The sequence below is a fragment of the Ovis canadensis genome, chromosome 10 (genome assembly GCF_042477335.2).
Source record: "Ovis canadensis isolate MfBH-ARS-UI-01 breed Bighorn chromosome 10, ARS-UI_OviCan_v2, whole genome shotgun sequence".
NCBI lineage: Eukaryota > Metazoa > Chordata > Mammalia > Artiodactyla > Bovidae > Ovis > Ovis canadensis.
Genome location: NC_091254.1, coordinates 73,487,038 through 73,502,191, shown reverse-complemented (window position 1 = coordinate 73,502,191; position 15,154 = coordinate 73,487,038).

Sequence of the window (15,154 nt, the reverse complement as noted above, 5' to 3'; positions counted from 1 at the left end):
AAGAAGACAAAGGAGAGACCCTCACCCATTTAGGCAGCAGCTACTGGGGTGCAGTGAGCAGTGGGGCCTTTGGCACACACCAGAGGGTAACCCTGGCCAGAGTTCCACAGATGCTTCCATAACACTTGCCTGTTTGCAGAGGCTTCCTATGAAAAAGGAGAAGCAAGGAGGTGGGAAAGAGACCTCAAGTCCCCGTATGGGCCACCAAAAATGTCATGGTCCCGGTGTAGGTTGAAAAAGAATTTCCAGACATGAGACCGAATGAGAGGGAAATAAAGTTTATTAGAATAGGAGACCCTATTACAACAGAGGGCCAGCTCAAGGGAGAACTGACATTGAACATGGGTCCTTAGTCCACTCTTATACCCAGGGTACAAGCAGTGGGATAGGGGTCTTGCGGATCATTTGCTGATTGGATTGAGGCATGTATACTGGATGAGGGGAGACAGGTTATACTGTTTAGGAGGACTTGAAATCCATTAATAGTTACAAGATGGGGTAGGGAAGGGCAATAAGGGTCTGGATTTTCCATTCCTGCGTTCCAAGACCCTCCTTGATTTTATCTGCTCTTTCATCCTTTCATCACCACAATGAAGCAACATAGACTCAGGGTAATATGGAAGAAAAGGTGAAGACTGAGGAAATTCCATTAAGGAAGGGGCATTGTGCTTGGAGAAGGAGGAGGGAGGAGTGAGAAAGATAAACCTAGACCAGGGACAGAATCAGATTAGGAAGTGCTGTGAGCATGAGCTTTATCTTTAGGTGGTAAAAGGCCAATAGAGGATTTTAAAAATGGAAGTAACATTATCAGTTCAGTTCAGTTGCTTAGTCATGTCCGATTATTTGCGACCCCATGAATCTCAGCACACCAGGCCTCCCTGTCTATCACCAACTCCCGAAGTTCACTCAGACTCATGTCCATCGAGTCAGTGATGCTATCCAGTCATCTCATTCTCATCCCATCTTGTCCCCTTCTCCTCCTGCCCTCAATCCCTCCCAGCATCAGAGTCTTTTCCAATGAGTCAACTCTTCTCATGAGGTGGCCAGAGTACTGGAGCTTCAGCTTTAGTATCATTCCTTCCAAAGAAATCCCAGGGCTGATCTCCTTCAGAATGGACTGGTTGGATCTCTTTGCAGTCCAAGGGACTCTCAAGAGTCTTCTCCAACACCACAGTTCAAAACACCAATTCTTTGGCACTCAGCCTTCTTCACAGTCCAACACTCACATCCACACATGACCACAGGAAAAACCATAGCCTTGACTAGATGGACCTTAGTCAGCAAAGTAATGTCTCTGCTTTTGAATATGCTATCTAGGTTGGTCATAACTTTTCTTCCAAGGAGTAAGCACCTTTTAATTTCATGGCTGCAATCATCATCTGCAGTGATTTTGGAGCCCCCCCCAAAATAAAGTCTGACGCCATTTCCACTGTTTCCCCATCTATTTCCCATGAAGTGATGGGACCAGATGCTATGATCTTCATTTTCTGAATGTTGAGCTTTAAGCCAACTTTTTCACTTTCCTCTTTCACTTTCATCAAGAGGCTTTTTAGTTCCTCTTCACTTTCCACCATAAGGATGGTGTCATCTGCATTTCTGAGGTTATTGATATTTCTCCCAGCAATCTTGATTTCAGCTTATGTTTCTTCCAGTCCAGCGTTTCTCATGATGTACTCTGCATAAAAGTTAAATAAGTAGCAATAGACAGCCTTGACATAATCCTTTTCCTATTTGGAACCAGTCTGTTGTTCCATGTGCAGTTCTAACTGTTGCTTCCTGATCGGCATACAGATTTCTCAAGAGGCAGGTCAGGTGGTCTGGTATGCCCATCTCTCTCAGAATTTTCCACAGTTTATCGTGATTCACATAGTCAAAGGCTTTGGCATAGTCAGTAAAGCAGAAATAGATGTTTTCTGGAATTCTCTTGCTTTTTCTATTATCCAGTGGATGTTGGCAATTTGATCTCTGGTTCCTCTGCCTTTTCTAAAACCAGCTTCAACATCAGGAAGTTCACGGTTCATGTATTGCTGAAGCCTGCCTTAGAGAATTTTGAGCATTACTTTACTAGCATGTGAGATGAGTGGAATCGTGCAGTAGTTTGAGCATTCTTTGATAAGCAACACTATCAAATTTGCTTAACTGGAAAGATACCTCTGGAAGTGGTAGTTAAATTCCTGCTTTTCTGCCTTCATGCAAAAGTTCCTTCTTAGCTTAAACTTAATATCCTTTGACAGACATAATTGGCTCAATTGCACCCTTTTGGAAGGGGGAGAAGGAAGATAAAAGGGAGTTGTGAAGTGTGATTGGTGGAGGTAATAATGTAGCCCTGCCCTTTTTAGACCTGCTAGCTTCCACAGCAAGGAGAAGGCAATGGCAGCCCACTCTAGTGCTCTTGCCTGGAAAGTCCCATGAACGGAGGAGCCTGGTAGGCTGCAGTCCATGGGGTCGCTAAGAGTCGGGCACGACTGAGTGACTTCACTTTCACTTTTCACTTTCATGCATTGGAGAAGGAAATGGCAACCCACTCCAGTGTTCTTGCCTGAAGAATCCCAGGGACGGGGGATCCTAGTGGGCTGCCATCTATGGGGTCACACAGAGTCGGACATGACTGAAGTGACATAGCAGCAGCAGCAGCTTCCACAGCATTCTTTCAGGCTACAGGCACTGAATCCCAATATTCCTCTTCACCCTTAAATAATTCTATGACCCTGGTTAATTGCAATATCCTCATGAATGATTCAGATAGTAAAATAGCCTGGCAACTCTTCATATAAAGTCTTAGAGACCTTCATCCATACCCTTCTTCAGGGACTACTTTGATGGTAATAGACCTTGACAGCCCAGGGATGGAAATCTCAAGAACCTTCTCAGTGACCAACACCTGGTATGACATTTGCTTCTCCTCCTCAAGGAATAATCTCACTATCCCCACTGATTATTGTCACTTTGATATTTCTCCAGAGCCTTGCCCTCAAGAGGATGGGATAGTTATATAAATGACAATTGAAAGGTAATAAGAAAATACCCATACTGGAAATGATATAAAACTCAGCAGAGGCATTGATGAAAGAAGAACTAAATCTCCCCTTAAAATCAGGTAAAGCTCCATTAAAAAGATTTTTAATTAAAATTTTATGGATTAGCAGATGTTTGCCAGCTTCACAATTAGAGGAAGAGGGTTCTATATAGAAGAAACACTATGTAGAAATCAAAATAGTGTTATAGTGAATGTCTTTTTCAAGGAACCACAAATATCACATATTATTAGTAACTATAGTTTGAAAATGGCCTCTGTGGCTAGATATGTGCTTATTATACCAAGATCTTCAATTGAAGTTCTTCAATGCTACACAAAGAAGCTAAAATACTAATCCTGTAGGCTGTTTGAATCCATAGAATAATTTTGAATATGAAATGATTTTTATCATTATTGCATATGACAAAACTTACTTTTGGTTCCTAATCAACTCCTTACACTTTTGCATTAAAGTTTCTAAAGTCTCAAGAAAATGTAAACTCTCTTGGAAATTTGTTCCATATGCTTATGTCAAAAATCTGAATCTCCAATCTTAAACTCTACACAGAATTCCAAACTTAACATATTAACATCTCATTACCTTCAGATGCTGCATTGAGACATCTCCCTGTGACTTCCAACAATTTCTTGACTTCCTTGACCTTCCACCTTTAAAGGTGACAAACTACTTACTAGATTAGACTCAAGCTCTTAGATATCATAATTAGATAACTTTATTTATCACTCATAAATAATCACAACTAAATTCTACTGTTATCTTTTAGGTACTTCTCTATTCCAACTTTTCCTGTGTAACCAAAATTAAATTGCTAACTTTAGGCTTGTGTTGTATCTTCACTGATCCTGCTTTAAATGTCTCTTATTATTACTAGTAGGCTCTTAATGAATCTTTTAAGATGTATAATAAGCAAAAAATATGAATAGAAATTTAATTAGTATTACCAGCTACTTTAAACTCAAACCCTAACTTGTTTCCCGGTATGGACTAATTAAAAGTAAATGTCTAAAGTAATTAAGCAAATTTACTGAATTTAGGATGGATGTTAGGCATAGTAAAGTATAAACAGAAATATAATTTGCTGCATTCTTAGTTTTAGTAGTTCATGGTGATTTAAAATTGTAATTTGAGTTGGGGTATCTATTGATTAAGTATATACTATCTTAATATGTGAATGATTACATATAGTTATGCATATATAACTGTATATTAGCTGTTCAATATATTTCCAATAAAATAATATGTATAGGTAACAAACTTATACAACTAAAATATGATTAAGTTATTGTGAAAATCTGAAATAAAAACTTTGAAAATTCACACTAAGCAAACCCATATTGTATTCAAAGTCTTACCAGTGTAATAGAATGCTAAAGTAACGCAAGAATGGATACTTAGCTTCATTTCTTAAAGTAAGTGCTGCCTGATATAAGCCAGAGAAGTTTTGTATGTGCCTCTGAAATAATCTAGGAACAGAACACCTTTTTCAGCAACTATATTATATGTGTATTATAGCACTCTGTCCTTAAGAAAATTATGTACAATATTCTGATTTTAATCCATGACGAAAAGAAAAATTAATTACATAAGCTCCTGAATTTTATAAGTAGTGGATTGCTAAGTCACTTCAGTCGTGTCCGACTCTGTGCAACCCCATAGATGGCAGCTCACCAGGCTTCCCCATCCCTGGGATTCTCCAGGCAAGAACACTGGAGTGGGCTGCCATTTCCTTCTCCAATGCATGAAAGTGAAAAGTGAAAGTGAAGTCTCTCAGTTGTGTCCGACTCTCAGCAATCCCATGGACTGTAGCCTTCCAGGCTCCTCCATCCATGGGATTTTCCAGGCAAGAGTACTGGAATGGGGTGCCTTTGCCTTCTCTGAAGTAGTGGATTTAAACAAAACCAAAAACAATGTTTTGAATTTCAGATTAAAATACATATTTATTTCTTATAGCCAAATGATAAAAATATTAACCATGACTATATATATATACACACACACACACACATCCCAGGTGGCTGTAGTGGTAAAGAATCTGCCTGTAATGCAGGAGACCTGGGTTCCATACCCAAGTTAGGAAGATCATCTGGAGAAAGGAACGACTACCCACTCCAGTATTCTTGCCTGGAGAATCCCATGAACAGAGGAGCCTGGTGGGGTACAGTCCATGGGGTTGCAAAGACTCAGACACAACTCAGTAACTAATTTCTTACATATATATTATATATATATATATAATATATATATGAAAGCCCCAAACAGATGTCATGTCATTTAATCCTTATAACTCTGTGAAGAATTGCCTACATTTGAATAGCGAGAAAAGGAACTCAGTATCAGTTAAATGCCTTGTATAAGTTCAAGGTGTTAGCAGATGAATAATCCCAGATTCAAACTGATGTCTGTCTGACTTCAGAGTCCTGAGAGAAGACAGGAAAAGAGGAAAACACAGATTTCTTAAAATTTGCAGTTATCTGTGGGTATCATTGCAGATAATTTTTCATGTTATCTATCCTATTTTTCAAGTTAACAAAGTGTTATAGGAAGAGGAAGAATTGACTAACTCATTCTACAAAAGGCTAGAAATGTTGGGTATTGTAGGCCTTACCATGTCTGTAGCAATGGTATATTCTACTCCATTCTATTGTATCACAAAAGCAGCCACAAAAAAAGTACATAAACGAATGAGTATGGTTGTTTTCAACAAAACCTCATTTTTGAATACTGACATTTGCTTTTCAGATGAGTTTCATGTGTCATGAATTATTTTCTTTGTTTTTCAATGATTCAAAAATGTAAAAATCATTGTCAGGTTGCAGGCTGTACAAAAACAGGTGGTGGGTTGGAATCAGGACATGGTCTGCCTATGCCTAAAATAAAGGATAGCTTAACTGTACAATCTGATTTATAAAATACAGAACTAAATCATATAGTTTTCAAAACCTATTTTGGATTTTCATCTGTTAACACTGAAAGGACTAAAATTGTCTTTGTGGTTTAGTTCTCAACCTATGTAATAGGAGAGCAGTGATCAGATTTTTTTAGAAAACAGTGGTTCCTGAATTCTGAATGTGCTATGCTCCCTACATTTCTTTGTGAATGTGATTTCTCTTTCTGCTCTTCACATCCTCTACCCACCTATCCTGTCAGTCATAACTCGTGAAAACCTCCCACATCCTTGTCTTCTCTTATTGTTGTACCCATGAGGGACTTTGCTATCTTTAAAATCACATTGAAGGTAATGTCTTATGGACACATTTAGCATTTCAATATTTTATTTTATATTTATTTCATGGTTTAGTAACTTAATAATAGAGATAATATATTATTCTTTCCCCAATAACTGTCATAATCCTTTCTAAAATTTGTGTTACTATAAACAACATAATGTGGAATCTCATATAGACTCATAGACTCAGTAATCAGGCATTGTTGTTATTGTTGTTCAGTCTCCCAGTTGTATCTGACTCTTTGTGACCCATGGACTGCAGCTTGCCAGGCCTCCCTTTCCCTCACCATCTCCCAGAGTTTGTCCAAGTTCATCTTCATTGCATTGGTAATGCCATCCAGCCATCTCATCCTCTGATGCCCTCTGCTCCTTCTGTCCTTAATCTTTCCCAGGATTAGGGACTTTTCCACTGAAAAGTAATCAGGCATCTTAGGAGTTAAAAGGCCCCCACCTCTCTTGGCCACATACAGCTCTGTTGCCCAATTTCTAAAACTCAAAGTTAGGTAACTTGCATGTTACCACATGGCTAGTGACCGAATGAGGATTATTTCTTATTTTGACAGCAGTATGTCAGTAAAACTAACTGATCAGAAAATGCGTGCTTGGTTTTATGAACTTCAGTAAATATAACAATTTTTTTTTTCCCTTTCATTCACACAACAGTCCAATGAGGTCATGTGTCTCTCTGGACAGTTTTCCACTAAGCAATGACTCAACAAATCTGGCATTTTCAATATACCTCCATCATCCTCTAGAAATCTCTTCTGAGTCTTTCACTGCATCTGACAAATCAAGTGGAGAAAGAGAAAGAGAGCTTTCATGGAGAGCTTCTGATGATCAAACATAGGCATGTCAGTCATCACTGCTACTTATGTTGCTTTATCTTGAACCTAAATAACTATATGTTTGATGAGAAATATGATCGACCAAGAAAGAGAAAACAGGATTGAGAAAGTTTTAACAATGTCAACTGCTAAGGTTAAGAAGCTTCTCTAATTGAAAGCTGACTTGATGCCAGTAGTAAAATTCTGTAAAAATTTTGAAATGTTAATTGTTTGGCAGAAAGCAACACAATACTGTAAAACAATTATCCTTCAATTAAAAATAAATAAATTTTAAAAACAAAGTAAACAAAAAATTTAAAAATGTAAAATTTTAATATATTGAAATCTCTTTAACACTAACAAGAAAGGCGTGTTCAGTTCAGTTCAGTCAACAGTCATGTCCAGCTCTTTGCGACCCCATGAACCGCAGCACACCAGGCCTCCCAACACCCGGAGTCCACCCAAACCCATGTCCATTGAGTCAGTGATGACATCCAACCATCTCATCCTCTGTCGTCCTCTTCTCTTCCTGCCCTCAATTTGAAATGTGAGATTTCAAATGAGTCAGCTCTTCGCATCAGGTGGCCAAAGTATTGGAGTTTCAGCTTCACCATAAGTCCTTCCAATGAATATTCAGGACTGATTTCCTTCAGGATGGACTGGTTGGATCTCCTTGAAGTCCAAGGGACTCTCAAGAGTCTTCTCCAACACCACAGTTCAAAAGCATCAATTTTTTGGTGCTCAGCTTTCTTTATAGTCCAACTCTCACATCCATACATGACCACAGGAAAAACCATAGCCTTAACTAGGTGGACCTTTGTTGACAATGTAGTGTCTCTGCTTTTCAATATGCTGTCTAGGTTGGTCATAACTTTCCTTCCAAGGAATAAGCATGTTTTAATTTCATGGATGCAATCACCATCTAGAGTGATTTTGGAGCCCATAAAAATAAAGTCAGCCACTATTTCCACTGTTTCCCCATCTATTTCCCATGAAGTGATGGGACCAGATGCCATGATCTTAGTTTTCTGAATGTTGAACTTTAAGCCAACTTTTTCAGTCTCCTTTTTCACTTTCATCAAGAGGCTCTTTAGTTCTTCTTCACTTTCTGCCATAAGGGTGGTGCATGTACCCTATATTAAATCTAAAAAAAATTTATTAGTTTTTACTTTAAAAAGGGAAAAAATAAAACAAGAATTTGTTGTTGTTGTTTTTTAGTCTCCAAGTCATGTCCAACAATTTGTGACTCCATGAACTGTAGCCCACCAAGCTCCTCTATCCATGGAATTTTCTAGGCAAAAAAATTGGAGTGGGTTGCCATTTTCCACTCCAGGTTATCTTCCCTGCCCAGAGACCAAAACTTTGAACCTGCAATTCCTGTATTGGCAAGAAGATTCTTTGCCTCTGAGCCACTGGGAAAGCCAAGAATTTATTATTAATATTTAGCAATAATTGAAACTTTTGTAAGCATCTATAATGTTATTATTTTGCATTTAGAATACAGTATGTTTTAAGGCCAAATTGGTAACTGATAGATCTTTGTTTCACTGGCTTTCAGCTCTGACAAAATGTGAGATTTTAAGTTTTATCATCCTTAATGACTGTAATTAACATATTAGGATTCCTTGAAAACAAGATCTGAAGCTCTTTTTTTCCTTTTGTGGGAAAGTGTCAGGAAGCCTTTGAAAGATAACTTTTATCTTTGACTCTTCTCAGCAAATGAGTCCTGACTTTATTTCTGTTTCTTAGTCCTTCTCATTAACACACAACAAAATAAAATAGTTACTGGTGTTTTTAAGAGGTACAGGAGACTTGATTGAGTTGTAGGGCCTTTTTTAATTTTAAAAGAATACATTTTTAAAGTTTGTGTCTGGTATTGTTAATAACATTTAACTAACTTTAAGCATAATTATATTTGCTTTTAGATTTACTTGAATAAAATGCTGCTGGCTTTATGAATATTCATGCATAAGGTATAGAATCAACAATGGTGTTCGGAGTTATAATGAAAGGCTTCTCTTGAATTTCTGTGGATACTAAATGTTGATTTTACTTCTGAGAAATTCTTTTCTTATGGGACAATTTTTTAATCCCATAAACTTCTCTATGCTGCCCTTGGAAAGGACAAATACAAATTCCTTTGAGAATACCTTGTAAGAGCAAAGTGAAACCTATCATCTCTCTGACCTCAATTCTTCAATGACTTTCTGTTGCAGCTGAAGGCTGGTCACCTTTCTATTGTATTTCACTCAGAGAACAGGACTCCTTGAAACCTTTTAGAATGATGGAATTTGGACATCTGACTGTGAGTAAAAGTTTTTGATGATCTTTATTATATCATAGCACAATCATTCAAATAACCTCCTTATATATATATATATTTTTTTTTTGTAGTGTACTGAGTACTCTAGAAATGTGTTGTGCATTCTTACTAAAATGTGTATCCATGTACCTCTTAAACTAGATTGTAAAAGATGAAAATTTGGGTAGAAAAAATTTACTAAAAATTTGGAACACATATTCAATAATTAAGATAGAATTTAATTTCTCTCTAGTTTATCTTTTTTTTGTCAAAACTGGATCTGATATATCACATAAAATATCTTAATTCATCTGAATTATTTCAAGATTTTCTATTTGTCTTTGGCTTTCTCCTGGCTTTTGATATGCCCAATAATTTTTTTTTTTTTAATTTTTAGTTTTTTATTTTTTAAATTTTAAAATCTTTAATTCTTACATGCATTCCCAAACATGAACCCCCCTCCCACCTCCCTCCCCAGAACATCTTTCTGGGTCATCCCCATGCACCAGCCCCAAGCATGCTGCATCCTGCGTCAGACATAGACTGGCGATTCAATTCACATGATAGTATACATGTTAGAATGTCATTCTCCCAAATCATCCCACCCTCTCCCTCTCCCTCTGAGTCCAAAAGTCCGTTATACACATCTGTGTCTCTTTCCCTGTCTTGCATACAGGGTCGTCATTGCCATCTTCCTAAATTCCATATATATGTGTTAGTATACTGTATTGGTGTTTTTCTTTCTGGCTTACTTCACTCTGTATAATCGGCTCCAGTTTCATCCATCTCATCAGAACTGATTCAAATGAATTCTTTTTAACGGCTGAGTAATACTCCATTGTGTATATGTACCACAGCTTTCTTATCCATTCATCTGCTGATGGACATCTAGGTTGTTTCCATGTCCTGGCTATTATAAACAGTGCTGCAATGAACATTGGGGTACATGTGTCTCTTTCAATTCTGGTTTCCTCGGTGTGTATGCCCAGAAGTGGGATTGCTGGGTCATAAGGTAGTTCTATTTGCAATTTTTTAAGGAATCTCCACACTGTTCTCCATAGTGGCTGTACTAGTTTGCATTCCCACCAACAGTGTAGGAGGGTTCCCTTTTCTCCACACCCTCTCCAGCATTTATTGCTTGCAGATTTTTGGATCGCAGCCATTCTGACTGGTGTGAAGTGGTACCTCATTGTGGTTTTGATTTGCATTTCTCTAATAATGAGTGATGTTGAGCATCTTTTCATGTGTTTGTTAGCCATCCGTATGTCTTCTTTGGAGAAATGTCTATTTAGTTCTTTGGCCCATTTTTTGATTGGGTCGTTTATTTTTCTGGAGTTGAGCTGCATAAGTTGCTTGTATATTTTTGAGATTAGTTGTTTGTCAGTTGCTTCATTTGCTATTATTTTCTCCCATTCAGATGGCTGTCTTTTCACCTTGCTTATATTTTCCTTTGTTGTGCAGAAGCTTTTAATTTTAATTAGATCCCATTTGTTTATTTTTGCTTTTATTTCCAGAATTCTGGGAGGTGGATCATAGAGGATCCTGCTGTGATTTATGTCTGAGAGTGTTTTGCCTATGTTCTCCTCTAGGAGTTTTATAGTTTCTGATCTTACATTTAGATCTTTAATCCATTTTGAGTTTATTTTTGTATGCGGTGTTAGAAAGTGATCTAGTTTCATTCTTTTACAAGTGGTTGACCAGTTTTCCCAGCACCACTTGTTAAAGAGATTGTCTTTACTCCATTGTATATTCTTGCCTCCTTTGTCAAAGATAAGGTGTCCATATGTGTGTGGATTTATCTCTGGGCTTTCTATTTTGTTCCATTGATCTATATGTCTGTCTTTGTGCCAGTACCATACTGTCTTGATGACTGTGGCTTTGTAGTAGAGCCTGAAGTCAGGCAAGTTGATTCCTCCAGTTCCATTCTTCTTTCTCAAGATTGCTTTGGCTATTCGAGGTTTTTTGTATTTCCATACAAAGCTTGAAATTATTTGTTCTAGTTCTGTGAAAAATGTGGCTGGTAGCTTGATAGGGATTGCATTGAATTTGTAAATTGCTTTGGGTAGTATACTCATTTTCACTATATTGATTCTTCCAATCCATGAACATGGTATATTTCTCCATCTATTAGTGTCCTCTTTGATTTCTTTCATCAGTGTTTTATAGTTTTCTATATATAGGTCTTTAGTTTCTTTAGGTAGATATATTCCTAAGTATTTTATTCTTTTCGTTTTTGATGCAAGCCTGGCGTGGCTTCTCAGTAACAGAAACTGAGGTAAAAGGCCTAAGGTATAAGTTTTTATGTTAATCTAACTAGAAGTTGAGCTTTTACAATATTTGCTGTAACTTTAGATGCAGATGCTTCCAATTCTCTAGTGTTTTATGGGAGACAGTAGTTGCTACGCCTTACAGATTGTTCAGCTATAATCTACTGGTTTTTCCAGTAGTCATGTATGGATGTGAGAGTTGGACTATAAAGAAAGCTGAGCGTTGAAGAATTGATGCTTTTGAACTGTAGTGTTGGAGAAGACTCTTGAGAGTCCCTTGGACAGCAAGGAGATCCAACCAGTCCATCCTAAAGGAAATCAGCTCTGAATATTCATTGGAAGGACTGATGCAGAAGCTGAAACTCCAATAATTTGGCCACCTGATATGAAGAACTGACTCATTTGAAAAGACCCTGATGCTGAGAAAGATTGAAGGCAGGAGGAGAAGGGGACAACAGAGGATGAGATAGTTGGATGGCATCACCGACTCAATAGACATGAGTTTGAGTAAGCTCCCGGAGTTGGTGATGGACAGGAAAGCAGTCCATGGGATCACAAAGAGATGGACACAACTGAGCGACTGAACTGAACTGAACTGAATCTACTGGCATTAGACTAGAATCCTGCTAATGTGCTGATGTACAGGTTGGAGGAAGTAAGAGGATGCAATCTATAAGGTTATGATTAATTCTTAGTATTTTAGTTGTTGGAGTTAGCTAAATACTCCTCCCCCCAAGTAGAATGATATTTTGTGAAAGCCTGTTTTTATTCTGAAGAATACTTTAAAGTGGGTACTTTCTCTTCCTCCTATCAGATCCAGGAGAGGATTTTTCTTGACTTTCTGCCATAAGTATCTGATGGGTTTCCCTGAGCAATGTGTATGAAAATATTATATTCTCACTAAGATTAAGGCCTCCAGAGTTTTCAGATTCACATTAGTCTACTCTCAACCTCCAGCAATTTGTCAACATTATCACTTAAGGGTTTCTAACAGTATGAACTCCAGCAATTTCTGCTTTCAGTAAGTAGATCGCAACTGTGAATGCTTACATTCACTGGCTTCTCCAGATTTTAGGGTGATGATTAGTCCTACAATCTTAATTTCTCTCTTGGATCTAAGAAGAGACATTGATTTTGAGTTTGTTCAGATGTTTTCTTACTGTAAGTTTGGAAATGATAACTCCAAAACTCTTGTTGGAAATAAAACAGGAAGTCTCCTATTCTTTATTTAAATGATAATTGTTTTCATTAGAATAAACAAGTTTATTTTCATGTACTAACTTTATATTTGCATGCTTTTACTTCTATATACAGATAAAATTTATTTAAATTAATTATTACATGTTCTATGATTATGGGAATAAATTTCATCAATAATAAACAAACAAGTGTTAAGAACAAATAATCGTTACTAATTATACTGGTAGCCATCTAGTCAAAACTATAGTTTTTCCAGTAGTCATCTATGGATGTGAGAGTTGGACTATAAAGAAAGCTGAGCACCAAAGAATTGATGCTTTTGGGGTGTGGTGTTGGAGAAGACTCTTGAGAGTCCCTTGGACAAGCAAGGAGATCCAACCAGTCCATCCTGAAGGAAATTAGTCCTGAATATTCAGTGGAAGGACCAATGGTGAAGCTGAAACTCTAATACTTTGACCATCTGATGCAAAGAACTGACTCATTTGAAAAGACCCTGATGCTGGGAAAGATTGAAGGCAGGTGGAGAAGGGGATGACAGAGGATGAGATAGTTAGATGGAATCACTGGCTCAATGGACATGAGTTTGAGAAAACTCCAGGAGTTGGTAATGGGCAGGGAGGCCTGGTGTGCCACAGTCCATGGGGTTGCAAAGAGTTGGACACAACTGAGCAACTGAACTGAACTGATACTGGTAGCAGCTGCTTTAAACAAGATTAAAAGAGATACTTAAAGCCCCCTGTTTGAAATTTGGCTGCCCATAAAGAGTATCTAGAAATATAAAAGATTTGAGTAGCATTGGGATAAGTCTGTGAATACGGAGCTTTTTAGAAGAAATTGACATGAAATGAAGTAGTTTCATATGAGCCTCAAAGGGCTTACCTTCAGTGGCAAAGTCAGCTAATAGAAAACCTATAACTATCTTAAATTGTCATTATATTCTAGATTTAGTAGTAGACAGTAGGTATCAAGAAGTATTATCTGCAATCTATAAAATAGAATAATATGGGTAACATTCCTTGGCATAAATCTAAGAAGGCAAAGGATTTCAGTTTCTCATTTTTATATGTTAAGCTGGATAATTCATAAAAAAAGATTGATTTGTGCTAAATAGGAAAAGGAGTAGGTCAAGGCTGTCTATTGTCACCCTGCTTATTTAACTTATATGCAAAGTACATCATGAGAAATCCTGGGCTGGAAGAAGCACAAGCTGGAATCAAGATTGCCGGGAGAAATATCAATAACCTCAGATATGCAGATGACACCACCCTTATGGCAGAAAGTGAAGAGGAACTAAAAGGCCTCTTGATGAAAGTGAAAGAGGAGAGTAAAAAAGTTGGCTTAAAGCTCAACATTCAGAAAACGAAGATCATGGCATCTGGTCCCATCACTTCATGGGAAATAGATGAGGAAACATTGGAAATAGTGTCAAACTTCATTTTTCTGGGCTCCAAAATCACTGCAGATGGTGATTGCAGCTATAAAATTAAGAGACACTTACTCCTTGGAAGGAAAATTATGACTGACCTAGATAGCACATTGAAAAGCAGAGACATTACTTTGCCGACTAAGGTCCATCTAGTTAAGGCTATGGTTTTTCCAGTGGTCATGTATGGATGTGAGAGGGACTGTGAAGAAAGCTGAGTGCTGAAGAATTGATGCTTTTTAATTGTGGTGTTGGAGAAGACTCTTGAGAGTCCCTTGGGCTGCAAGGAGATTCAACCAGTCCATTCTGAAGGAGATCAGCTCTGGGATTTCTTTGGAAGGAATGATGCTAAAGCTGAAACTCCAGTACTTTGGCCACCTCATGTGAAGAGTTGACTCATTGGAAAAGACTCTGATGCTGGGAGGGATTGGGGGCAGGAGGAGAAGGGGATGACAGAGGATGAGATGGCTGAATGGCATCACTGACTCAATGGACTTGAGTGTGAATGAACTCCGGGATTTGGTGATGGACAAGGAGGCCTGGCGAGCTGCAATTCATGGGGTCGCAAAGAGTCGGACACGACTGAGCAACTGAACTGAACTGAAAGACTCATCCTTGGTTCAATTGGAATTCCAGAGTCCTCTTTGGGAATCTACAGTTTGACGGACTATATATTAAGTAATTTTTGCTATAAGAAATTTTTAGTGCAGTTGTATTTCCCACATTATAATCTATCAAATTTATTCCCTGGAAAGTATATTGCTATTAATTACAAATTAAAAAGGAAAACAGAGGAAGAAAAATCAAGGTCAGTTTTCAATTTAATTAGAAACTGGAAGTCAAATAGTTTAAATGTCGTGACTACTTATTATAC